Source organism: Sciurus carolinensis, chromosome 2 (assembly GCF_902686445.1).
Source record: "Sciurus carolinensis chromosome 2, mSciCar1.2, whole genome shotgun sequence".
Taxonomy (NCBI): Eukaryota; Metazoa; Chordata; class Mammalia; order Rodentia; family Sciuridae; genus Sciurus; species Sciurus carolinensis.
Window position 1 is genome coordinate 158949843 of NC_062214.1, and position 26362 is coordinate 158976204.

General features: G+C 38.1%; 1 pseudogene; it reads left to right on the forward strand.

The window, feature by feature from the left end:
- Nucleotides 1-426: 426 nt before the first annotated feature.
- On the forward strand, nucleotides 427-1582 carry LOC124976607 (N-lysine methyltransferase SMYD2-like; annotated as a pseudogene).
- Nucleotides 1583-26362: the final 24780 nt, after the last annotated feature.

The window sequence follows — 26362 nt, forward strand, 5'->3', positions numbered from 1 at the left end:
AAATTATAATAGTGTTCTTCACAGAAATATAAAAACTATCCTAAAATTCATATAGAAACATAAGAGACCCTGAGTAGTAAAAATAATTCTGAAAAAGAAAAAGAAAGTTGAAGGTATCATATTTCCTGTCTTAAAATTACGTGGCAAAACTAACTGGGTGCGGTGGCTCACTCTTGTAATCCCAGCGGCTCAGGAGTCTGAGGCAGAAGGACAGCGAGTTCAAAGCCAGCCTCGGCAACTTAGCAAGGGTCTAAGCAACTCAGTGAGACTGTCTCTAAATTAAAAAAAAAAAAAAAAAAAATAGGGCTGGGGATGTGGCTCAGTGATTGAGTGACCCTGAGTTCAATCACTGGTACCAAACAAAACAAAACAAAAAGTTACATGACAAAACTATAGCTTGCCCCCCAACCCCCAGCTCAGGGTGACATGTCTCCAATAACAGTTCGCAGATGCCGGCGCCCCTCCCGGCAGCCACCATGTGGCCCAGGCCACCACAGCCTGGAGCGCTTCTGCAGCCAGTCAAGGGCCGGAGGCTGCGGGCCCTGCAGCCCTTCCAGGTGGGGAACTTGCTCTTCTCCTGCCCGGCCTAGCCTACGTGCTCATGGTCAACAAGTGGGGCAACCATTGCAAGTACTGCTTCGCCAGGAAAGAAGGATTGTGGAAGTGTGGAAGATGCAAGCAGGCATTTTACTGCAATGTGGACTGTCGGAAAGAAGATTGGCCATGCACAAGCTGGAGTGTTCTCCCATGGTTGTTTTTGGGGAAAACTGGAATCCTTCTGAGACTGTGAGGCTAACAGCAAGGATTCTGGCCAAACAGAAAATCTGAACACCTTCAGAGAAATTGTTAGCTGTGAAGGAGTTTGAATCACATCTGGATAAGTTGAACAATGAGAAGAAGGATTTGATTCAGAGCGACTTTGCTGCTCTCCATCAGTTCTACTCCAAACACCTCGAAATCCCTGACCACAGCAGCCTCGGAGTGCTCTTTGCACAGGTATTTACCAGCTATATTGACCTCCTGTACCCAACAGAAGACAGGAATGACCGGCCAAGAGATTCTTACTTTTTTACCTGTGAATGCCAGGAGTGCACTACGAAAGACAAGGGTACAGCCAAGGTGGAAATCCGCAAACTCAGCGACCCCCCAAAGGCAGAAGCCATCCATGACATGATCGAGTAATGTCATTGAAGAATTCCAGAGGGCCAAGCACTACATCCCCTAGTGAGCTGCTGGAGATCTGTGAGCTTGGTCAGGAGAAGATGAGCGCCGTGTTTGAGGACAGTAATGTGTATATGTTGCACATGACGTACCAGGCCACGGGGGTCTGCTTGTACATGCAGGACTGGGAAGGAGCCCGGAGAGAAAGTCAGAAGATCAGTAAGCCCTACAATAAGCGCTATCCTTTGCACTCCCTCAACGTGGCCTCCTTGTGGTTGAAGCTGGGAAGACTGCACATGGGCCTGGAAAACGAAGCTGCGGAGAGAAGGCCCTGAAGAAGGCCATTGCAATCATGGAAGTAACTCATGGCAAAGATCATCCATATATTTCTGAGATAAAACAGGAAATTGAAAGCCATTGAATTTGTGCATCATTTCAGTTTTCATTCAGAAACAAAGGATTTGAATATTTCAAATCTTAGCGCCATTCGAGCATTTCTCTAAACTAACTGGGATGAAAACACTTCTGGCACTTAAACCTTACACATGCCATCTTTGAGGATGTTCTTGTTCTTTCACCAAAATATTAATTTGGAATGCTTTCTTTTTTCTAAGACTAATGGCATGGTTCCACATAATATACTTTGAACACATTGAGTTTTTAAAATTGCATTTATTTTTCCCCTCATGCCTATTGTAATGTTCTGAACAAACTTGACTGATGTAAGAGAATAAAGAGAGTATTCAAGGTTAAAAAAAAAACCAAACTATAGTACTCAAAATACTATCTGGGCTGAGAATGTAGCTCAGTGGCAGAGAAATTGCCAGCAGGTGCAAAGTCCTGGGTTCACACACACACAGACCAGTGGAACAGAAGAGAGAACCTCAAAAATAAATACAAACATGCACAATCAGTTTTTGACAATTACATCATAAGAGCACATGGAGAAAGGATAATATTCAATAAATGGTGCTGGAAAAATAGAATTTTCATGCAATAGAATGAAATTGGACACTTATTTTGCATCACACACAAAAATAACTTGTACCACTCAACAGTAGAATAATGAATAGTCTGATTTTAAAATGAGCAAAAGGCCTGAACAAATATTTCTCCAAGACATACAAATGGCTAACAGGTCTATGAAAAGAAATGCTCTCCACTGCTAATCACCTGAGAAAAGCAAAGCAAAACCACTCTTACATAATACTTCATGCCTGTTAGGAAGGTCATTATCACAAACTCAAAAAAATTACAAATGTTGGTAAGGGTGTGGTAGATAGGGGACCCTTTTATACCATTAAGGGGAATATAGGTTGGTAGAGCAGCATTATGAAGATTTTTAAAGAAATTTTAAAAAAAACTACCAAAGTACCCATCAATTACTTTTATGGACACATATCCAGAGGAAATGAAATCACTACTTCATATATCTGCACCTCCATGTTCATAGCAGCATTTTTTCACAATTAACTGAGATAGGAAAGTAACCTAAGTGTCTGTTGAAGAACATATGGATGAGGAAAATATGGTCAACATATTATAATGGAATGTTATTCAGCCCTGAAAAAAGAATGAGGTCTTGTTATTTGCCACAATATGCATGAGCCTAGAGGACATTGTGTGAAATAAAATGAGCCAGACAGAGAGAGAAAATTATCAATATTATTTTACTTACCCATGGAATCTTTTTAAAAATCAAATTTACAGAGACAGAGAATAAAAGAGTATTTTCAGAGGTGGGCAAGTAACAAAGGAAATAGGGGGACATAGGTCAGAGGACACAAGGTAGCAGACATGGAGGATAAGAAAGTGATGAGGATATAGGTAACAAAATTGTACTGTGTTTGAAAATCATGCTAAATGAGTAGATGTGAGTTGCTCTTGCTACAAAAACAAAACAAAACAAAACAAAAACAAAAGGATCACTGTGTGATATAATGAATATACTAATTTTTCACTATGGTAATTTTTTATCATCTCTATCTATTCCATGGCATCATGTTGTACACCTTGAATATGCATGAAGAATTTCATTTCTCAAGAAAATCCTTTCTGAGGTCTTCCTAAAATATACATGAAACTATGTTAAAGTGGTCTCTTTCCTAAGAGGAGAAAGTCCAAAACCATGGAACTGTCCAGCCTCATCCCTCACTTGAACTGATACCCAAACATGAGGACCTTACTTCTTCTCTAGCCTTATACTGGGCAGTGACTCTTTCATCCTTTAAGTTCCTGAGAGGACATTCTGAGCCTGCCTAATGGATCTCAATTCCTTTTGGAAACTTGTAATGGCTAGTTCCCCAGCCCCCTGTACAATCATTGGCCAACATCTAGAAATATTTTCCTTGTGATTCACAGACTTGGGGCATAAAAAAAACCTTCATAATTTCTCTTCCCTCTTACGTTCTTTCAGCTTAACTTTGTCCAGGGTGTGCTTTCTGTCTCCCCTGTATCCTCCTTCCACCTAAGACGCAGCTCCAATCTGAGGCCATCAAACCTCCTAGTGCTTTCAACCTCACCTCCTGCCCTGCTGGTCTCTTGGCAGTCCTCCCTTCTCCAGGCACTTACCTGCCCCCATCTTCTCAGTCTGCTTCACCACTGGTCTCCTTCAGCGGTCCAGACTCAGATCATGGCTGCTTTCTTCCACTGATGCTGTCTCTGGCTCTTCCAGCCAGCACCTAGACTTCTTCCTCTCTGAACCCACAGCACTTTGCTTTTCCATGATAATACTCGCTTATCCGGACACAACTTGCCTGCTCTGATGAGTGAACACCAGAAGACACAAATCAGTACTCAACGCCTAGCAGGGCTTCCAAATGGAAATGCTAAATTTATCTGGATTATTTTAGTTTATTTTCTTAAAAGTATGTAAAAATGACTTTGGGACATTACTATGTTTGAATGAAACATGTTAAGCATCTAACTTGCCAAGGGTCTTGAGCAAATTAGTATGAACCTATTGCATCATCTGTTCAACATTATTTGCTTACTTCTGAGGTTATTGTGAGGATTAGATTAAATGATGCATGTCAAGAATTTAGCGTGTAAGTGCTCAGTATATTTTAGTTATTCACAATATTTACACAGTGACTGGCACTGACAAGTGAAGATCCTTTGCTTGGCTAAGCTTTAGTCAGGCTTCTGAGCCTTCTCCTGCTCCCATCTGGATGCTTCCTTATAAAATCCAGTTTTAGCACAGAACCCTGCTAGCTATTTTAACCAGAACCCTCATCCTCAATACCTGACCACCCTCAATATCTAATCATGTTCCTTATCCTCCACCATACCTCAGGGGATGTCTGCTGATCCTGGCGTCTCTTCAGTAAAAATGCTGTTAGGCTGGCTTAGAATTATCTTTGTCCTTGATGTTTACTCTTAGTAATTTTCCATCCACTGACCCCAATGCTGCTCCTCGGCTATAAATTCCCACTTGCCCATGCTTATTTGGATTTGAGCCCAATATCCTCCTCAGCAAGACCCCATTGCAGTGGTACTTGTACCTATTACAATGGTACTTAATAAAGTCTTCCTTACCATGTTTACCAAGTATCATCAAATAACTTTTTCATCAACAGCACATGGTAGGCATTCAATATTCTGCATCTAATATTATTCAATGTAATTATCATTGAGACAGTGACTTTTTTATTTCATATTTCTCACAGCATTTAGAACAATCACACAGGTTAATTTGTTAATTTTGTTAAATATTTTAATCAGGAAATATTCATGTACTTAGTATAGGTATGGAAGGATTTCTAAAAGAGATAAAAATAATAATAATTATAAAAGAAAGACACACTACATTATAATTAAAGACTTCTTTTATCAAGTTACCATGAAGAACAGAAAGATGAGTCACATTCTGGAAATGATATCCACAATAAATATAACTGAAAATGGGTTAGTATTCAAAATGTAGTGAAAAGATAATAACTCCAACAAATTACTAAGTAGAAGACAAATGATTCATTTTTAAAAATGAACAAAGTGCATGAAGGGGCATTTCACAAGAGAGGTGCAGTAGCATGTGCCTATAGTTCCAGCTACTGGGGAGACTGAGGCAGGAAGATTGCTTGAGCCTCAGCAACCCAGCAAGACTGAATCTCTTAAAAACAAGGATAAGGAGGAGGAGAAAAGAAGAAGAGCTAGAAACATAAGGTCCTCATCATCTAGAGTCATCAGAAATAAGTAGAGCAAAACCGTAACTGGGTACCATCTTATATCTATTAGATGAGCAAAAATGTTTAAGTCTAACAATATCAAGTAAAAGTAAAAATATGGAAAAGTGGAAACTCATGCATTCCTGATGAGAGAGAAATAGGGCTACTACTTTGAAAATAACTGGGTAACTATGCATTAACTAAGGATCAATATAATTGTCCCTGGGGAGCTAGGACCACAGAACTGGGGAGGTACACACACAGGTAGTCTCAATTGTATTAGCATCAGTTCTACTTCATAAGTTGTATGGTGGGTTCAAGGGAGTTTATTGTTCTTTTTAAGTTATTTGATTATATAAATTGTTGTGAATGTATCAAATATTATACCACAAAAGGTTTTGAAAATGAAAGGTTTGATGAGGACAGTTGAGATTTTATATTTTTTCATTTTCTTACTATAATTCAAAACAAAATATAATTACAAAGCTTCACTGTGGATGTGACCCATGAAGAAGGCTAATGTAATAAATATGTTTCTTTTCTTTTGCATCATCTTGTCCCACGACTTAAAAAAGAAGCTTGCGTTGTTTGTTTTTATTGTTCATCCAGAATAAGCCAGAAGTATGAAGAACTTTTCCCAAATGAAATTCTTTCTTCTTAATACAACACTTGGCAAATGAGCTCTTTTTAAAGTTGTTTTCCAAAACTGTTGTAAACAAATGAAAGAGAAGATCCATCCAAGCAAGACAAAAGGTACACCAAAGGGTTATTACTAGTGGATAAATTGGTGAATAATTCTTACAAGGATTTACACCTGAATGCAAAAATTAAATCACATTTAAATTGGTAGGCAAATTTGCCTCTCATCTTCTCTTTCCCTTTAGCATAAACCCATTAAAATCTCTACATTGAGATTCTAATCAATGACTATTAAAGATTATTATGGACTAAATGGAAATTAATAGGAAGCATTTCAGAAATGAATATCATAGTCAACAAGACTAAAATATTAGAGTCACAAATTTAAACTTTTGGTTGGTTATTATTTTGGATTTCTCTCATGAATTGTCTTTTAAAAAAGACAAATAAGGAAGTAAGAGAGGGAGGGAGGGGAAAGACCTACCCATCAGCAGTCAGAGAATTGCTGTTAACTCCACCACATTTGCCCCTCACAGATCCTTTCCTGACCCAGAACTCTCTAGGTGTTCCCTACCACACTATGACTGAAGACTTCACTTGTGCATGCAGATAGTTTCTGGCTCTAACAGCTGAATCATCTTTTTAATTTCATCTCTCCCTCTTCATGCATTTTGCTGCACTACATATTTATTTATGATATTTAAGTGCTTATATAATATACTTACTGCAATTGTTGCATTGATTATGGAAAAACTCACAGTACTTTCTAAATTTAGTGGAAAATAGAGTTGATGTTTTAGTGATCTTTCTAGGCTAAAGGTTTTAGCCTAGAAAGTTAAATTGTTATAAGATTTTTTGTCTTGAAAATTGTTTTAAATATGAAATTCTTATATGCTTTGTTGTTTCTCTAAAAAAATGGGAACAAAGATTCTGATCAATTTTGGAGAAGTTCCAACCAAATACTGATAGAAAATACTTATAGCAACATAGAGAAGAATTAGAAGAGAGTGAAAGACATGAATAGCCAACTCAGTATAGTTTGAAACTTCTAAGGAGCTTTGGGAACAAAGGAAAACTGATGCTTTCATATTCTTTGGGGACTACTGTCAACAGCTTTTTTTGTTCAACTTTGTATAGTGGTGATCAATTCAGAGCATTCTAGATCACCAATGTAATTTTATTGTGGTTATTCTGTTACCTAGCCCACTTGCACGACCCTATCTGATAGATTTACTTAGGTATAACACAGTGTGTCTATAAAGCATGTAATAAAATTACAACCATGGCCTTATGTAGGCTTTAAAAGGCAACATCTATGAAATCTTTAGTTTTTAAAACAGCCAAATCTTTGATCTTGCACAATTGTAAAGGTTGGTGACAACATCCCAGGAGTGGGGTAGCGGGTGGGATGGACTGTCAGGGGCGGGCTCTGAGGACCCCAGAGCCACACCGTGGACTGATCTCTAAGATGGCACCTGGCAGCTTGCCAGACTTAGCTGCACTCATATACAAGTTTTAGGAAGTAATTCTGGTTGGCTGTTGTACATGAGGCAATCCTGGTATCTGCCTGGAGACTCTTCCTTGATAGGTTGACTTTCCTGGTAGTCTACTCTCTGATAGGCTGATGTTCTCAATATAAGTCTGAGACTTGCGGAATAAACTCCTTTTGGTTCCTGTGCTCAAGAAAAGCGTACGCGTTGTGATTGTCCCCGGGGCGGTGGGCGATGGGCGATCATAATGGATGAAATTTTTTAGATGCTTTCTGGCATCCTTCCTTGAAGGGAAAGTAACTTTTCTGGTTGGACTTACTTTGTGGAGGATTTTTGGTCCCCAAGGAATGCTCAAAGCTTCCCCCTTTTCCACCCCTCCCAGGACACATCCCAATAAACACTTAACTGGAAGCAATGAATCAAATCCAAGAACTTGCACTGGCCACCACTAGGGGGAGTGGTCAAACCCCATACCTTCCCAGAGTTTGAGACTGAGGAAGCAGCAGCAGCATGAGCTTGTTCCAGTCAACTGGTCGTTTATTTGGACTCTCAAACCAGTGCATGAGAGTTCAGAGGGGAGGGAAAGGAGTGTCCTGACCCAGTCATCTTCTTACACTGGATTAGTTTAGGCAAATGGGTTAGTTGGTGAGGATCAACCTGGTTCATGCTAACAACAAACCTATGGTAAACCTTATGGTAATAAGAGCAAACATTTGCCAGGCCTTGTCATCTTTGCGTATCACTTTCTGGAACATCTATCAGGAATGGACTCTCCAACCATGCCATGTCTCTTTGCCTTGCTTTACCCCAACTTGACACATATTTGCCCAAAATATTTCTAGTCTTGTCTAATTATATTCTAGGGAAACATTTCTGTAATCTATAGCATTAAATAAATTCTTGTCTTTAGTAGTGTTGATAGAGGCATTGTGGATATAAGAGCTCTGAAGTTGGGATCCAAAGAACTGAATTCAGGTTGGTCATTCCTCCTAGAAAATCTAGATGCTAGATTTTCCCCAGTTACCTCAAAGGATGGCTCAGAGAATACTAGTGGATTATTATTATAATATAAATGCAATTGTGAAACTACTAATATTCTTTGAAATAGTACTCCTATTTTATGAAGAGGAAAAATAAACCTACAGTTATTTTGATCTGAAAACTCTTTTCTTAATCTAGGAGTTCAAAATTTTGCAGGGTGAGCATTTTAACATGCTTTTTAACACAGAATTTCTATTTGAGTAATTAAGTGATAATAAACCAAGTACTATATGTTTTACATATATGACTGTGTCCTGGACACCAGGGGGTATATAGGGAGTAATAAATAGCACACTAAATATAGAAAAAGTCACATAATATATACCTACATGTAAATTTGCATATATATTCATAATCCCTTTATGGTTTAGATGTGAGGTGTCCCCACCAAGCTCATGTGTGACACAATGCAAAAGGTTTAGAAGTGAAATGATTTGTTATGAAAGCCTTAACCCAATCAGTGAGTTAACCCCTGGTAGGGATTAACTGAGTGGTAACTGTAGGCAGGTAGGGTATGGCTGGGGGAGGTGGGTCATTGTGGGGGTGTCTTTGGGTTTTATATTTTGTCCTTTTTTTATATTTTGTTGGGCAGAGCTCTCTCTGCTTCCTGGCCATGTCCTGAGCCACATTCCTCCACCATACTTTTCCACCTGGATGTTCCTACCTCCCCTCTGGACCAGAGCAGTGAAGTCGATCATCTATGAACTTAGACATTTGAAACAATGAGCCCCCAAATAAACTTTTCCTTCTCTAATTGTTCTTGTCAGGTCTTTTGGTCACAGCAGTGAAAAAAATAACTAAAACACCCTCAAATGTAAATATATATACAGATTCTTTTTATCATATATTTAGCAAAAATTTTATTAAACATTAAGTGCTGATTTTATGCAAGATTATGAAATCAGGCATATGTAAACAAAAAACAAGCACTTTGTAAAGATTATTTCTTCCAATCCCATAGTCTGAAGTATTTCCAATATCCTGAAAATGACTTTGATAATGCGTTGCTCACGAAGTTCAGAAACAGAATAGTTTGAAGGATCCTCGAGAAAGCAGAGAAGACACAGAATATCTGACCAGTTGAAGTTCAGGAAGGAATTGACCCCTAACTTGATGGACAATAAGAGAGAAATTTAATATCTGCTAAATATGAGTACTTCTTGAAACATGTACTTTTGATGTTTCATTGGTGGTATTTTGTTATGGGATCCCCTAGCATACACAAAACCTTCAAGAGAAAATGTATCATCCGGCCATTTGATATCCAGGAATTAATCCTAAGGAAATGACCAGGAAAAAAAAGAGAAGTGTTCAAGAATGCCACTGAAGGATCATTCATGAGTGAAAAACTGGATCTAACATAAATGTCTAACATTATAAGAAATTTATTGAGTAAAACAGTCTTTAAGAATTATATTGTGAAAATACACCCACCAGGCACAGTGGTGCATGCCTATAATCCTAGTGGCTCAGGAGGCTGAGGCAGGAGAATAGTAAGTTCAAAGCCAGCCTCAGCAACTTAGAGAGACTCTAAGCAATGTAGTGAGACCCTGTCACAAAATAATACATAAACAGGGCTGGGGATGTGGTTCAGTAGTTAAGTGCCCTAGGTTCAAGCTCTGGTACCAAAAAAAAAAAAAGTACATTCAATGTCATGAGAAATTAATCCTCATATATTGCTGAGTTTTAAAAAAGATAGATCTTGTGAATTTTGCTATAACCATGACACCTATTCATGTGAAAAAGAAACTAAAATGGAGACATTTGGTATTTAGCACATAATCAAGTTTGAATAGTCCTGTGACTATTGGATGAGCCAATGCCTATTATTGAATCTAATTTTAATTTATACATGTCAGTATTTATTGCCTTAAGGTATAGCGTAAAATTTAACAAAAATCTCATCTCTCTAAGTTGTGGGTTTGGGGTGGTTTTTGTGAAAATATATATACACTTATACACACAAAATTGGTAACCCAAACACATGTATCCCTTTTAAGCTCAGGGCTCTTAAGTTCAGTTTTTATTTTCAATGATATAACAGGGAGAATAAAAATGCTATATTATGAAAGAAAGAAAGGAAGGAAGAGAGAAAGAAAGAAATGGAGGGAGGGAAGGAGAGGGGAATAAAAGAGAGCAATAAAGGGAAGAGAAAGAAAGGGAAAGGGAGAGGCAGAAAGAATATTGCACCAAAATCTCACAGTTTTCCATAGGGTTTGCACAAAAGCTCCCTTGGCTGCCTGGGGTCATATTCTAAACATTGTACCAGGTTTTAAAACTATTACAAGTGAGGAGTTCATGCCCACTTTAAGTCATGTCTCAGCTCACCATAGAAATTCAGTTTGTCTCGACTCACCAGAGAAAGGAACCTGTTTTAAGAAAAAAAGAAAAATAGGTTTATTGACTATTTTCAGGACTGCAAAATAAGTGCCGTCTCCTGTTTTCAGGCTAGCTGCGCTTTAACTCAGTCTCGTCGAGATGAAACCTGCAGAACAACAGAAGATAGTGGTCAAAAGCTTTTACCTTATTAACACCATGTTAAACAGGACCATTGAATGCTACCTAAGAGCCTGAAGACAGGAATCTTCAACCGCTCTGGCCAGATCCTTCAAATTCCGGAGTGGCCCCTGGGCATGGGGAGAAGATGGCACCTTGCAAGCTCACCATTCAGCTGGGTCTGCACCAGCACTGCGTCAAGGGAGGCACAACTCAGATTCCTGTTTTACTCTCCTTGGGGCAAAATCCATGAGTCATGGTGATATCCAATCCCAAGACTTTTCCCTCATTTGAGCCCCTGAAATCTTAAGTTTCTCCCAATTCTTTATTGAGACATTACAAGCAAATGAGAATGGTTTCCAAACACGTAAGTTTATTTTGCTTCGAATTTTTAAGCATCACATTCTCCTTCATGACTGAAGGCATGTAGCCTATTTTTAGTAAAAGAAAATAGATCTAAGCATGCCATACTTGAAAATTACTGTCAACCATATTAACTTCTATTCCCAGGAGAATAAAAACTCCATGGCAGAGCCAGAGGTCCCTTGCCGTCTAGAGAGGTGTTTGCCAGAGACCTCCTGAGGATCTTCCACAACCACCAACTTAATCTCCGCCTTTTCTCTTTGTCAACCCTAAAGACTCTTGGTTGATAAATAAAATGTCTTAGAATTGTCTAAAGGTCAGCAGAAGCCTATGGTGACTTTTTATTTTTAAATCACAAAATTAGGCAGATTCTAGCTGGATTCCACAGAAACCTGTGGACACTGTAGTTCAAAATCAGGATCCAGGAAAGTCTGACTGGTTCTGACTTTGCCAGTCATATTACCAGTACATTGGAAGACTAGTTGGAAACACCACTACCAAGATCACCCACCAAAGAGAAAAGGCACATAGTTTACTGCGGAACAAATACTCAAAATACAAAATAAAAGGGAAGCTGCATATTTTATTGAAATGTCATCTTAAAGGTAAAAGCAAGGCCTGAAAGTGTAGGACGTAGGGCTTTGTGAAACAGAACTCCATGTTGTGAAAAAGAATTAAATTATCATCACACTAATAAAAAACAAAAATAAACTTGAAAACAAAGTACCTTACTCACCTATAGTGATTAATGTGAGTACCACAAAAAAAAAATAAAGAGTTCTTAAAAATCCCAACTAACATAACTTCTGTTTCCTAAAGGAATTCTTTCTTTCTTCTTATTTTTTATTACAAAAAAGTCAGCTTCTATAAGTTAAAACAAAAAGAAGCAAGCACTAATTTGATTAAATTTATGTTTCTTTAAAGGAGTAAAGAAAAAATAATCTCTCTGTTGGGTTAGGCACTTATATAGGAATAGAGTAATTACAGACAGGTACCTCAAGTGTTTCAATAATGGTAATTCTTAAATTGTGTATTCATTCAATATTATGGAATATCATAAATATGTCAGTGATCACAACAAATATCTCTGCCTTTGTAAAATTGAGATTCTGGGGAGGGCATATAAGCATAAGCAAATGATATAGTATATTAGGAGGTAATAAGAGATAAATAGAGCAGAGTAAGATGAAACAGGACTTTTGATCGGGGGTTAGTCAGAAAAACCTCATTGGAAAGGTAATATTTGAGTAAGGACTTGAAGGCAGTGACAAAGTTAACCAAACAGGCATTTGGGGAAATATGCAAGAGCCTGGAATATTCTAGAAACAGCAAGTAGCGTGTGTGCCTGGAGCAAAGATGAGGGTAGAGTAATATGAGAGAAAGAAAAGAGAAGAGAAGAGAAAAGGAAAGGAAAGAAAAGAAAAGAAAAGAAAAGAAAAGAAAAGAAAAGGAAGAGCAATAACAGCAAAGGAGTACCAAATCATGTATCTGGAGCAAAGAGATTTAGCTTAAACTATGAATGAAATGGGGATCACAAGAAGGTTTTGGGACATACCAGATGGATCACTTTGGCTGCCATATTTAAAACAGAATATAGGGAGTGAAGTTGAAGCCAGGAGATCTATTAAGAGAACATTTCAGAACTCGAGAAGTTCCAAAAAGACTTGATGGTGACTCAGTGAGACCAAGTGGAAGCAGCAAGGATGATGAGAAGCAGTCAGGTTGTGACGTTTGATGTTTTCAAAACCCAACTAACAGAACTTCCTGAGGGATTAAAAGTGAATCCAAGAGACCCAGCGCTGGTAGTTCGCACCTGTACAGCTGCTGGGGTCAGGGGTGATGACAACTGAGGCAGGAGGATTGTGAGTTCAAAGTCAGCCTCAGCAACTTAGCAAGGCCCTAAGCAATTCAGCAAGACCCTGTCTCTAAATACAATATAAAAATGGGTTGGAAATGTGGCTCAGTCATTAAGCATTGAACATGACTCCCATCCAGACTTCACGGAGCAACTGAGAGCCTGAGTCCGGGGGCTTCTCCATCATTAAAAGATTATGAAAAAGACATTATGCAAAGGCAAGTAAGCAGGAACAACTGGTAAATAGGAGGAAAAACAGATTCAAGAGGTGGTGTCTTAGAAACCACGTGAAGATAGATCAAGAAAGCGGGAATGACCCACAGCACTGAGTGCAGCTAATAGGCTATGTAAGAGAAGACAGAGTACAGTTCACAAGTTTTAATCATGATCATGTTCTTGCATGAACCTATAGGAGAAATATATGTACCAAAACCATAATAATTTTTAAATAACATACAAAGAATTGCAAAAAAAAAAATGACATCAGAGTTACGTCTGATTTAAAACAATGGAATGGGGCTCTTCTCTTCTTGCCTGCTCACCTAAAATTCCATTAAGGTAATATTAAAAGTATACAAGACAAAATAATAAAACTCTATATTTGCAAAGATGGCATCATAGGTAAATGTGAATTGTGAAGACTTGATTAAAAAATTAGAATGAACTTTGATTTTGAAAGAAACAGAGACCAAAACCTCAAAATTTGTAAGAGTAATTGAGGTAACATACCATGAAGATGATAGTTTTTTTTCCATAAAAATTCCAAAGAAACTTCAAGCTGTGTGTCACTTATCAGATAGGGGTTAGATAGGTACACAGTAGTTATTAAAGAAAGAATAGAAGGAAAGGAGATGAGGGGAAGGAAGGAAAGAAGGAAGGAGGAGGTGGTTATTTTTAATATTCTCTATAAGGTTTTCAGAACACTGACAGTAAAACCAGACAATAAAAACCTAAAACAATGGTTGTGCAACTCAGAATATACTAAAAATCACTTAATTGTACACTATAAATTAGATAATTGCATGGTATGTGACTTACACATCAATAAAGCTGCTTTTTAAAGCATAAAACCCATCATAAAAGAATATCTGAAAAGTCAATTCTTATAATTAGGAAACATCATTTGAAAACTCCTAAAAAATAAATTTTCAAATGAAGCAGTGGAGCTGATGTGATTTAGCCTAGAATAGACGGAGAGTGGTCCAGTGTCGTGTCAGAACTGCATGCCTAGGGCTTCCTTTGAGATGTTCTGGAGAAAGAGAAAGGCTAAGAATTCTGCTGACTGACGTGGCTCTACACCCTGTCAGGATGCCTTTCACATTTAAGACAACAGAGAAACAAAGGGAAACACAGGAAGCAACCTGTTATAAACCCACTCTTGGGTATACTTTATTTTAATGTATTTATTGAGTTATAATACATAGGGAGTGCATTAAACTTAAATGCATACTTGACAAATTTTATATATGCATAAACCAGGGTAACTCCACTCACTTAGATCATGATTCAGAACATTTCCAGGACCCTGAAAACTCCCTTGTGTCATTTTCCCAGAAATAATCAGTGATCTTAATTCTATTACCATAGATGGGTTTTGCTCATTATTGAGCTTTAAGTAAATGGAATTAAATAGTAGAAATTATTTTGGCTCTAGTTACTTTAAATCAATATTTTGAGTGCTAATCATTTAGTTTTCATGTATAGCTATGGTTCTTTTATTTTTCATAGCAATGTAATTTTTCCTGATATAATAATCCATTCATTAACTTGATGAACACTTCATTTCTCTAGTGTAGTCTGAGTAAAGCTGTTTTGTATATTCTGAAACAAATTTTATGGTGAACATATACTTGGGTATATAATTAAGAATGGAATTTCTGGGTCATAAGGTAGAGATTTATACTTATATATTTCTAAACTGTTTTCCAAAGTGAATCATTTCAAGTTATACTCCTAAATTTTTTTCCACATTTTTTATTGGTGCATTATAGTTGTGCATAATGGTGGGATTTGTTTTTACATATTCATATAGACATGTATTTTCCTTCTTGGTGTCACTTGGTAAAGAGAACTTAATTTTAATAAAAAATTTATCTGTTTATCCATTTCTTAATGGATCTGCCTAATCTATTCAATTAATCCTTATTCCCCTAAAATCATAAACTTATTGAATGATTTCTTTTTAAAAATTTAGAATTTGAGCTTCCTCATGTAGGTCCTAGATCCATCTCAAATTTTGCATGTGGTAAAAGTCAGGGGTTAATATTTATTTTTATATAAATATCTAGTTGCTCCAGCACCATTTATTTAAAGGAAATTTCTTTCTCCTAATAAAAGGATATATATATTAGTAGGATTCATTTGGTTACAAGTGATATAAACCCAATTCAAATTTTCTTAAAGAAAAGCAGATGTGAATATAGCTAACAATAATGCATAAAATATCTCAAAAGGACTAGAAGACAGGATTGTGAATGCAGTCACCTTAAAGAAGAGATAAAAGCTTAAGGTGATGGATATGCTAACCCCTCTGATTTGATCACTACACAGTGTACAACATGAATCAAAAACATCACATTGTACCTCATAAATATATACAATTGTGTCAAACTGAAAATTTTTTAAATTTAAAAAAGCATGATTCTGCTTCAAAACAATAACCCCAAATGAGAAATTTATCAGTTTAACATAACCCAAAAATCTAAGTATAGATAACCACCGGAGTAGATGCTGTTGGTATTAGACCCTAAACCTATCTTTCTGAGAACTTTTAGTTGGATTTGGAGTAGGTTCAGTTACCAAGCAGAGCAAGACCAGAGTGTGAGAGGATCAGTGTCCCCAAAAGCAGAGAATGGATGACCCTGAGAGCAGTCATAAGCCAATAGTACATGAGGGCAGGGATGATGATCACTTCTTTAACTTCCTCACCCCTCAAGAGAATAACTCTAGGGAGCATCCTACATTATCTCCTAAGTTCCCCAGGGATAAGCTTCAGTTGCTCATGGTATCAATATGCTTGAAGATGTGTCATTTATTGTCTTCCTTCACATCTCATTATCATTTTCCCACTCCCTTACCAGTATTTCCTGGGTTTACCTCCCAAATTACTTGCACTCAATGTCATAGCATAGTCCCAACATTCGTACCTCACATCCTTCACCTGCATTGTCTCCAGCTGGTATCATAACTAGGTTTTAATAACGTATATAAATAAGAATGGAATTTCTGGTAAGGGATAGGTGATGAGAAAGAAACTCAGACAGTTGTACTTTTTACGGAGTCAGACTTGAAGGAGATCAGAGATTTAGGAAACCAATGAATGACAAATTTTGGTCTAACAGCTTCTCAGTCTCTTTATCTTAGAAGAAGAAATGAATAATCAACTTAATTGTGGTATTTTCCTTGGAACTAGTCTAGCAGAAATTTTGAAAAAGTCAAATGAAGTAGGTTGAAGAGGTGGCTGGAGATCTTCCTCAGGAGGTGGGATTGGGGTGATCTTCCTAGGAGCATGTGAAATCTTATGCCCAGGGCTGTCATATACAGCCTGGACGGTTGCGCATGTTCTGTCTCGAGAGTTCACTATTTAGAGACTCTGGTATGAACAGCAACCTCCAATGTTGTGCTGTGTCACATCTGCATCTGTACATAGGATTCACAACTGAAGCTTCCCTCCAATCTAGGTATAAGAGTAGAGTGAGGGAATGGGGTGGCCTCACCAGGAGCGCTGTCAATAATAACAAATTAGAACAACTTAACATGATAATGAATCTCTAACATGATAAATGGAATCTCTAGCAGACTTTTAAAAATGTGGTAAATCTGTATACAAATTGGAAAGATATGTGGCTATGTAAAATAGAAAAGTAAGAGCATAGATTATGCAAATTTCATGTTTATATCGTGCTTTGGGTGCATCAGCAAGTATGTGTTGGTACTGGCCTGAAATGACTGTGTCTAACAAAATAATAATCAGATAAAATTCTCATTAATATCTTCTGTTGCTAATCTCCCTTTTTAAAGGTAAGAAGACTTTAAAAGTTTAAGGTCAATTTTCAGTAGACTGCCTGTCACCTACCTAACTCAAGTGTGAGCTCATGCCACCCTGAGATCTGTTAAACACAATCTAGATACAAAAAGATCAATATGGCAGCCAAGACTGAATGTAAATGCAAACTTCTGAAAGCATTTTGCCACATGAAGTGAGATACAGACGTTTCTGCAAGCTTCAAGTGTAGCTTGAATCATCTGGTTTTCAGCCCTTTTGTGAAAGGGGAGGCAAAATTTTCAAGAAGTACCCATCCATACACCAGCATATTTGCTGTGCTTATAAAGGTTATAGATCCTCAAAACTAAAAATTGATGAGTAGTAATTTTGCTTGTTCATACAGTTGAATTCAAGACTCCAGAGAGGAGTTCAATCAAAATTCAATGAGTTTCTTATTTTTACTGTGTGATAAAATAACAACTCCCTTGGTGAAAAAAATCTCAGCTGAGAAACTGTGGGGACTTTTTATTTGAATCTAAAAGATCAGCCAAAGTTCTTAAGCAAAAAAGTGAAACTGACCCAACCCAGGGCCAAACAGCTGCTCTGTTTGTGCAACTGGCACAATGTGTTTGTTCAAGACAAGGAAGAAAAGGTTGATTTTTGAATTTCAAAATTAAGGGGGGAATATTCCATGTCTTTAGATGTGCCATTGCTTCTAACAATTTATATTTAACACATGTATGTTAATTTTCATAATGTTAAAATAATTTCTTGAACTTTCTAAAAGATCTCTAAATTTAGAACTCTGTTTTTTTTTTTTTTTACGTTTACATAGGGTAATGATGTTTATTATATTTTCCCCTCCCCCCCACCCCTCCCACCCCTCCCACCCCTCCCACCCCTCTTTTCCCTCTACACAGTCCTTCTTTCCTTCATTCTTACTGCTCTCCTTAGCCTAACTCTAAACCTAACCCTAAACCTAATGCTAGCCCGTCCCACCCCCCATTATATGTCCTCATCCACTTATCAGCGAGATCATTCGTCCTTTAGTTTTTTGAGATTGGCTTATCTCACTTAGCATGATATTCTCCAATTTCGACCATTTGCCTACAAATGCCATAATTTTATCATTCTTCATTGCGGAGTAATATTCCATTGTATAAATATGCCACAGTTTCTTTATCCATTCATCAACTGAAGGGCATCTAGGTTGGTTCCACAATCTGGCTATGGTGAATTGAGCAGCAATGAACATTGATGTGGCTGTATCTCTGTAGTATGCTGATTTTAAGTCCTTTGGGTATAGGCCAAGGAGTGGGATAGCTGGGTCAAATGGTGTTTCCATTCCAAGCTTTCTGAGGAATCTCCACACTGCTTTCCAGAGTGGTTGCACTAATTTGCAACCCCACCAGCAATGTATGAGTGTTCCTTTTTCACCACATCCTCGCCAACACCTATTGTTCCTTGTATTCTTGATAATCGCCATTCTAATTGGGGTGAGATGAAATCTTAGGGTGGTTTTGATTTGCATTTCCCTTATTACTAGGGATGTTGAACATTTTTTCATATATCTGGTGATTACTTGTACATCTTCTTCTGTGAAGTGTCTGTTCATTTCCTTAGCCCATTTGTTGATTGGATTATTTGTATTCTTCGTGTAGAGTTTTTTGAGTTCTTTATAGATTCTGGAAATTAGCGCTCTATCTGAGGTATGGTTGGCAAAGATATTCTCCCACTCTGTAGGCTCTCTCTTCACATTTCTGATAGTTTCCTTTGCTGAGAGAAAGCTTTTTAGTTTGAATCTATCCCAGTTGTTTATTCTTGCTTTTATTTCTTGTGCTATGGGAGTCCTGTTAAGGAAATCTGATCCTGAGCCAACAAGTTGAAGATTTGGACCTACTTTTTCTTCTATAAGATGCAGGGTCTCTGGTCTGATTCCGAGGTCCTTGATCCATTTTGAGTTGAGTTTTGTGTAGGGTGAGAGATAGGGGTTTAGTTTCATTCTATTGCATATAGTTTTCCAGTTTTCCCAGCACCATTTGTTGAAGAGGCTATCTTTTCTCCATTGCATATTGTTGGAACCTTGGTCTAGTATGAGAAAATTGTATTTATTTGGGTTTGTGTCCATGTCCTCTATTCTGTACCATTGATCTACCTGTCTATTTTGGTACCAATACCATGCCGTTTTTGTTACTATTGCTTTGTAGTAGAGTTGAAGATCTGGTATTGCAATACCCCCTTCTTCGCTCTTGCTACTGAGGATTGCTTTAGCTATTCTAGGTTTTTTATTCTTCCAGATGAATTTCATAATTGCTTGCTCTATTTCTGCGAGGTACATCATTGGGATTTTAATTGGAATTGCATTGAATCTGTATAGAACTTTAGGTAGTATAGCCATTTTGACGATATTAATTCTGCCTATCCAGGAACATGGGAGATCTTTCCATCTTCTAAGGTTTTCTTGAATTTCTTTCTTTAGTGTTCTGTAGTTCTCATTGTAGAGGTCTTTCACCTCTTTTGTGAGATTGATTCCCAAGTATTTTATTTTTTTCGATGCTATTGTGAATGGGGTAGTTTTCCTAATTTCTCTTTCTGAAGATTCATCACTTATGTATAAAAATGCATTGGATTTATGAGCATTGATCTTGTAACCTGCTACTTTACTGAATTCACTTATGAGTTCTAAAAGTTTTCTGGTGGAATTTCCAGGTTCCTCTAAATATATAATCATGTCATCAGCGAACAGGGATAGTTTGAGTTCTTCTTTTCCTATTCGTATCCCTTTAATTTCTTTGGTTTGTCTGATTGCTCTGGCTAGAGTCTCAAGGACGATGTTGAATAGAAGCGGTGAAAGAGGGCATCCCTGCCTTGTTCCAATTTTTAGGGGGAACGCTTTCAGTTTTTCACCATTTAGAATGATATTAGCCATGGGCTTAGCGTAGATGGCCTTTATAATGTTTAGGAATGTTCCCATTACCCCAATTTTTTCTAGTGTTTTGAGCATGAAGGGATGCTGTATTTTATCAAATGCTTTTTCTGCATCTATTGAAATAATCATGTGATTCTTAACTTTAAGTCTGTTGATATGGTGAATGACATTTATTGATTTCCGAATGTTGAACCAACCTTGCATCCCTGGGATAAAACCCACTTGATCGTGGTGCACTATCTTTTTAATATATATTTGTATGCGATTTGCTAAAATTTTGTTGAGAATTTTTGCATCGATGTTCATTAAGGATATTGGTCTGAAATTTTCTTTCCTTGATGTGTCTCTGTCTGGTTTAGGTATCAGGGTGATATTGGCTTCATAGAACGAGTTTGGTAGGGTTCCCTCCGCTTCTATTTCATGGAATAGTTTGAGGAGTATTGGAATGAGCTCTTCTTTAAAGGTTTTGTAGAACTCGGCTGAGAACCCATCTGGTCCTGGACTTTTCTTTGTTGGTAGGCTTTTGATGACCTCTTCTATTTCATTGCTTGAAATTGGTTTATTTAAGTTGTGTATGTCCTCCTCGTTCAGTTTAGGTAGTTCATATGTCTCTAGAAATTTGTTGATGTCTTCAAGGTTTTCTGTTTTGTTGGAGTATAGATTTTTGAAATAGCTTCTAATTATGTTTTGTATTTCACTCGTGTCTGTTGTGATGTTTCCTTGTTCATTCCGAATTTTCGTAATTTGAGTTTTCTCCCTCTTTCTCTTTGTTAGTGTGGCTAAGGGTTTATCAATTTTATTTATTTTTTCAAAGAACCAACTATTTATTTTATTAATTTTTCCGATTGTTTCTTTTGTTTCGATTTCGTTGATTTCGGCTCTGATTTTAACTATTTCCTGTCTTCTACTACTTTTGGTATTGGTCTGCTCTTCTTTTTCTAGTGCTTTGAGCTGTAGTGTTAACTCGTTTATTTGTTGATTTCTACTTCTTTTTTTGAATGCACCCCATGAAATAAATCTTCCTCTAAGTACTGCTTTCATAGTGTCCCAGAGATTTTGATATGATGTGTCTTTGTTCTCGTTTACTTCTAAGAATTTTTTTATTTCCCTCCTGATGTCTTTTGTTATCCATTCATCATATAATAGTGTATTATTTAGTCTCCAGGTATTGGAGAAGTTTCTGTTTTTTATTCTGTCATTTATTTCTAATTTCAATCCATTATGATCTGATAGAGTACAAGGTAGTATCTCTATCTTCTTGTATTTACTAACAGTAGCTTTGTGGCATAAAATATGGTCTATTTTAGAGAAGGATCCATGTGCTGCTGAGAAGAAAGTGTATTCATTCTTTGTTGGATGGTATATTCTATATATGTCCGTTAAGTCTAAATTGCTGATTGTGTTGTTGAGATCTATAGTTTCTTTATTCAATTTTTGTTTGGACGATCTATCCAGTGGTGAGAGAGGTGTGTTAAAATCGCCTAGTATTATTGTGTTGTGGTCTATTTGATTTCTGGAATTGAGAAGGATTTGTTTGACGTACGTGGATGAGCCAATGTTCGGGGCATAGATATTTATGATTGTTATGTCTTGCTGATTTATGCTTCCCTTAAGCAGCATGTAATGTCCTTCTTTATCCCTTCTGACTAGTTTTGGTTTGAAGTCCACATTATCTGAGATGAGGATGGATACTCCAGCTTTTTTGCTGTGTCCGTGTGCATGGTATGTTTGTCCCCATCCTTTCACCTTTAGTCTATGGGTGTCTCTTTCTATGAGATGAGTCTCTTGCAGGCAGCATATTGTTGGATTTTTCTTTTTAATCCAATCTGCCAGTCTGTGTCTTTTGATTGATGAATTCAGGCCATTAACATTCAGGGTTATTATTGTGATATGATTTGTATTCCCAGTCAATTGACTCATATTTGTTTTTGACATGATTTGGTTTCTCCTTTATTTGGCTATTCCTTTAGGCTAGCGCCTCCTGTTGCTGATTTGCATCGTTGTTTTTCATCTCTTCCTCATGGAATATTTTGCTGAGAATGTTCTGTAATGCTGGCTTTCTTTTTGTAAATTCCTTTAGCTTTTGTTTATCATGGAAGGATCTTATTTCATCGTCAAATTTGAAGGTAAGTTTTGCTGGGTATAAGATTTTGGTTGGCATCCATTTTCTTTCAGGGCTTGGTATATGTTGTTCCAGGCCCTTCTAGCTTTTAGGGTCTGGATTGAAAAATCTGCTGATATTCTTATTGGTTTCCCTCTGAATGTAATTTGATTCTTTTCTCTCGCGGCCTTTAAAATTCTGTCTTTATTTTGTATGTTAGGTATTTTCATAATAATGTGCCTTGGTGTGGGTCTGTTGTAATTTTGTATGTTTGGAGTTCTATAAGCCTCTTGTACTTGGTTTTCCATTTCGTTCTTCAGATTTGGGAAATTTTCTGTTATTATTTCATTGAATAGATTGTTCATTCCTTTGGTTTGTTTCTCTAAGCCTTCCTCAATCCCAATAATTCTCAAATTTGGCCTTTTCATGATATCCCATAGTTCTTGGAGATTCTGTTCATGATTTCTTACCATCTTCTCTGTTTGTTCAACTTTGTTTTCAAGGTTAAATATTTTGTCTTCAATGTCTGAGGTTCTGTCTTCCAGGTGTTCTATCCTATTGGTTATGCTTTCTATGGAGTTTTTAACTTGGTTTATTGTTTCCTTCATTTCAAGGATTTCAGTTTGGTTTTTTTTCAGTATCTCTAACTCTTTATTGAAATGATCTCTTGCTTCCCGTATTTGGTCTTTTAACTGTTGATTGGTGCGATCATTTAATGCCTGCATTTGCTCTTTCATCTCCTCCTTCAATGCCTGCATTTGCTCTTTCATCTCCTCATTAGCTTCCCTGATCGTTTTAATTACGTACATTCTGAACTCCCTTTCTGACATTTCTTCTGCTGTGCTGTCATTGGGTTTTATTGATGTAGTATCTAGGTTTGTTTGGGACATTTTCTTCCCTTGTTTTCTCATAATGGTCAGTTGTCAGTGGGACCCTGAGATATTGCAGTTTTCCACTATTGGCTTATAGTGTCCCAGTAGATTTCCAGTGTATCACCTCCCAGCCTTCAGTAGCCTGATGTCTTGGAGGAATCTGATAAAGCAGCTCATTGGAAGAATACTGCCCCTAGCCCCCTACTGGTTCCACGTTTTGGAACTGGCTCTGTGCGGAAATGCTCTCACTGTGGGCCTGCACCGTGCAGCTGGCCGTGTGGGAAGAGCCCACTGCCGGAGTGTGGAAGACTACCTTGGGAAGACTCAAGCTGCCCTGCCCGGCTCTGCTAAGCCACCTCTATCTGGGCCTGCCACCCGGGCCGAGCTTTACCCAGTGGGCAGACTCACCCGTGGCTCCACTTCAGTCCGAGTCTCTCAATGCCTCCCCTTCTTAACTCCTGGGTTGTGGAGCGACCGGGGGTGCAGTCTCCCTCTAGGCCGCCATCTTGGATCGCCCCGTGAAGAGAGCCCGCAGCCGGAGTGGGCAGAGCCGCCTGAAGAGGTCTCCGGCTGCCCTGCCCTTATCCCTGAGGCTGATTGCAGATCGAGGCTCTCCGCTGGTTCTTTGCAGGAGTACACTGCACTGCAGCGGCTCCGGGACTCGGAGCCTGCTCTGTTCAGACAGGCTCTCACTAGCGGGCCAGTTCCGTTCCGAGAACCTGGAGAAGCTGGCTGTGTGGGCGGGGCCCACCGCCGGAGTGCGCAGGACTGCCTGTGGATGACTCTAGCTGCCCTGCCCGGCTCCGATAAGCCACCTCTATCTGGGCCTGCCACCCGGGCCGAGCTTTACCCAGTGGGCAGACTCACCCGTGGCTCCACTTCAGTCCGAGTCTCTCAATGCCTCCCCTTCTTAACTCCTGGGTTCTGGAGCGACTGGGGGTGCAGTCTCCCTCTAGGCCGCCATCTTGGATCGCCCCGTGGAGTGAGCCCGCAGCCGGAGTGGGCAGAGCCGCCTGAAGAGGTCTCCGGCTGCCCTGCCCTTATCCCTGAGGCTGACTGCAGATCGAGGCTCTCCGCTGGTTCTTTGCAGGAGTACACTGCACTGCAGCGGCTCCGGGACTCGGAGCCTGCTCTGTTCAGACAGGCTCTCACTAGCGGGCCAGTTCCGTTCCCTAAATTTAGAACTCTGAATTTGTAGATTTAATGTAAACCATTTGGGCTTTTAAGTGGCATTTGAAGATCTCTGTTCTCCAAAAATGTGTGTTTGGAAAAGATACCTTCTAAGCAATCAATTAAAATAGTTGAGAATATAAAGATTCCATTTATAAAACAGTAAAAACAAATGTTTTTTCAAACTTCTGTTTGAAAGAATAAATATAAATATTTTTCATAAAAATTATAAGGTAATATTTCCCAGTTTCAAGATAAATTCCTAATTAGTTCATCTAAGAGCCTAATGTAAATAAAACCATTTAAACTAATGCTTTTAGTTCTCAAAATAAATCTATAGTAAAAAATTATTTAATTCCTATGCATATCCAAATACATTAAGATACGATCTTACATACATAAGAGTAATACATTCAGATACAATCTCACATATGTAGATTAGACCATACATTCAGCTGTATGTAATAGGATTCCAGAATAACAATGTCTTGAAAGATTAGGTAGAATTTTATTTCCTTTTTGTGCATCACACTGAAAATAAATGGTGCAATACTGGTTTAGAAGATCTGCTGCTTGAGGTCATTCAGGGACCCAGACCCCTAGCTTACCATTTCACCATATCTAGGATACTCCATTAATTCTCATATTTCATGGTGGTTCAACTTTCTCATCCACAGTTGAAACAAGGCAGAGAAAGAGGGGAGAGTCAGGCACTTCTACACATTAAGGGCACAAGTCTACAGCAATGCCATTTACATCTCTTTGGCCAGAATTTTTGTTTCATGGCCACATCTAAGTTCCAGGAGGATGAGACAGTGAAAATTCAAGATGTCTCTAAGAGGAAAAATGGAATCAATGTGGTAAATAATTAGCAAGCAATTTCTTCTACAATCAGAATCCTGGCCATCACACATAATCCCTACCCTCAAGTTAGATCACACAATCAGAGTGCACTTGACTTGCCAAACAAAATTCCTTCCCTCTTCCCACAGAAGGTACTCCCAAAACCCAATCCAGTTATATTATTAAATACTAAGTCCAGGATCTCTTGGGAGTGGGCAGTTCTCTTCATGGCATGCCTCCTCATGGTCAGATTACTTCCTTGCATCTAAGAGAAAGTTTTTCCCTACCAATGATGATAAATTTGAAGCAGAAAAGGGAAAAGGAGAAAACATGTCACTGTCACAGTGGTAACAACTATTTCATATTATTTTTGTGGAATTAAAAATTTTTATTGTCTTTTTGGAGGTCAACTTAATAACTGTATCAAAAATTTTATAAAGTTTTGCAAGCTCTTACTAAGAAAATGTATTTTAAGGCAATTGAGAGTATAATCAAATAAATGTGACAAGATATATATGCAAGGACACTTGCAAGCCAAGAAACAAAAAAGTGCCAGAAATAAAGTAAATGTTTATGTATAAAGAGCTCGTTAAATGAATTATGATGCATCCAGCCTGTTTTAATTTGCTTTAGACTTCCTGAATAGTTCAACTGTTTTATGCTCTTTTAATTAACTGACATTTAAAAAGAAAAATAATTTAAATTGTTGAATCTCGCTGCACGTCCCGCATGGGTGAGGAAAAGGGTTCCTGTCGGAGGGATGGGCTGGCTGTGAAATAATAGCTAAGAAATTTATTTATCAGAAAAAATGACAGGAGACAGAATTATCTTTAGAATAGGGACCAGATGGATTGAGCTGTCCAGAAGGGTCTGTCTCTGACAAAATGGAGGAGCCCACATTTTCCTTATTTATAGCACTACAGATCAAAAAAGGGACCGCTAAGAGCTTCTTCTGTGAAAAACAGGATAAGGGGTGGAGGTAAGCAAGCCATTTGACTCCAGCGGTCCTTCCCACATCCAGGACCTGCATTCAAACTTCAGCAGTGAACCAACCACTGGGTAACCACATACTTCAGGCAATCTGGAACAATTTTCCATAATTGAGTTCCTGAAGCCAGATTTCCCTAATAGTTCAACCAAGCTTGGTTTTACTGAGGCCATAGGTGGCATCCAGCAGTTGAACATAAAAATAAGACAAAAGTCTTAGCTATTGCCCAATAGTAATTCTGCCCGACAAGTGCACTTATCCAG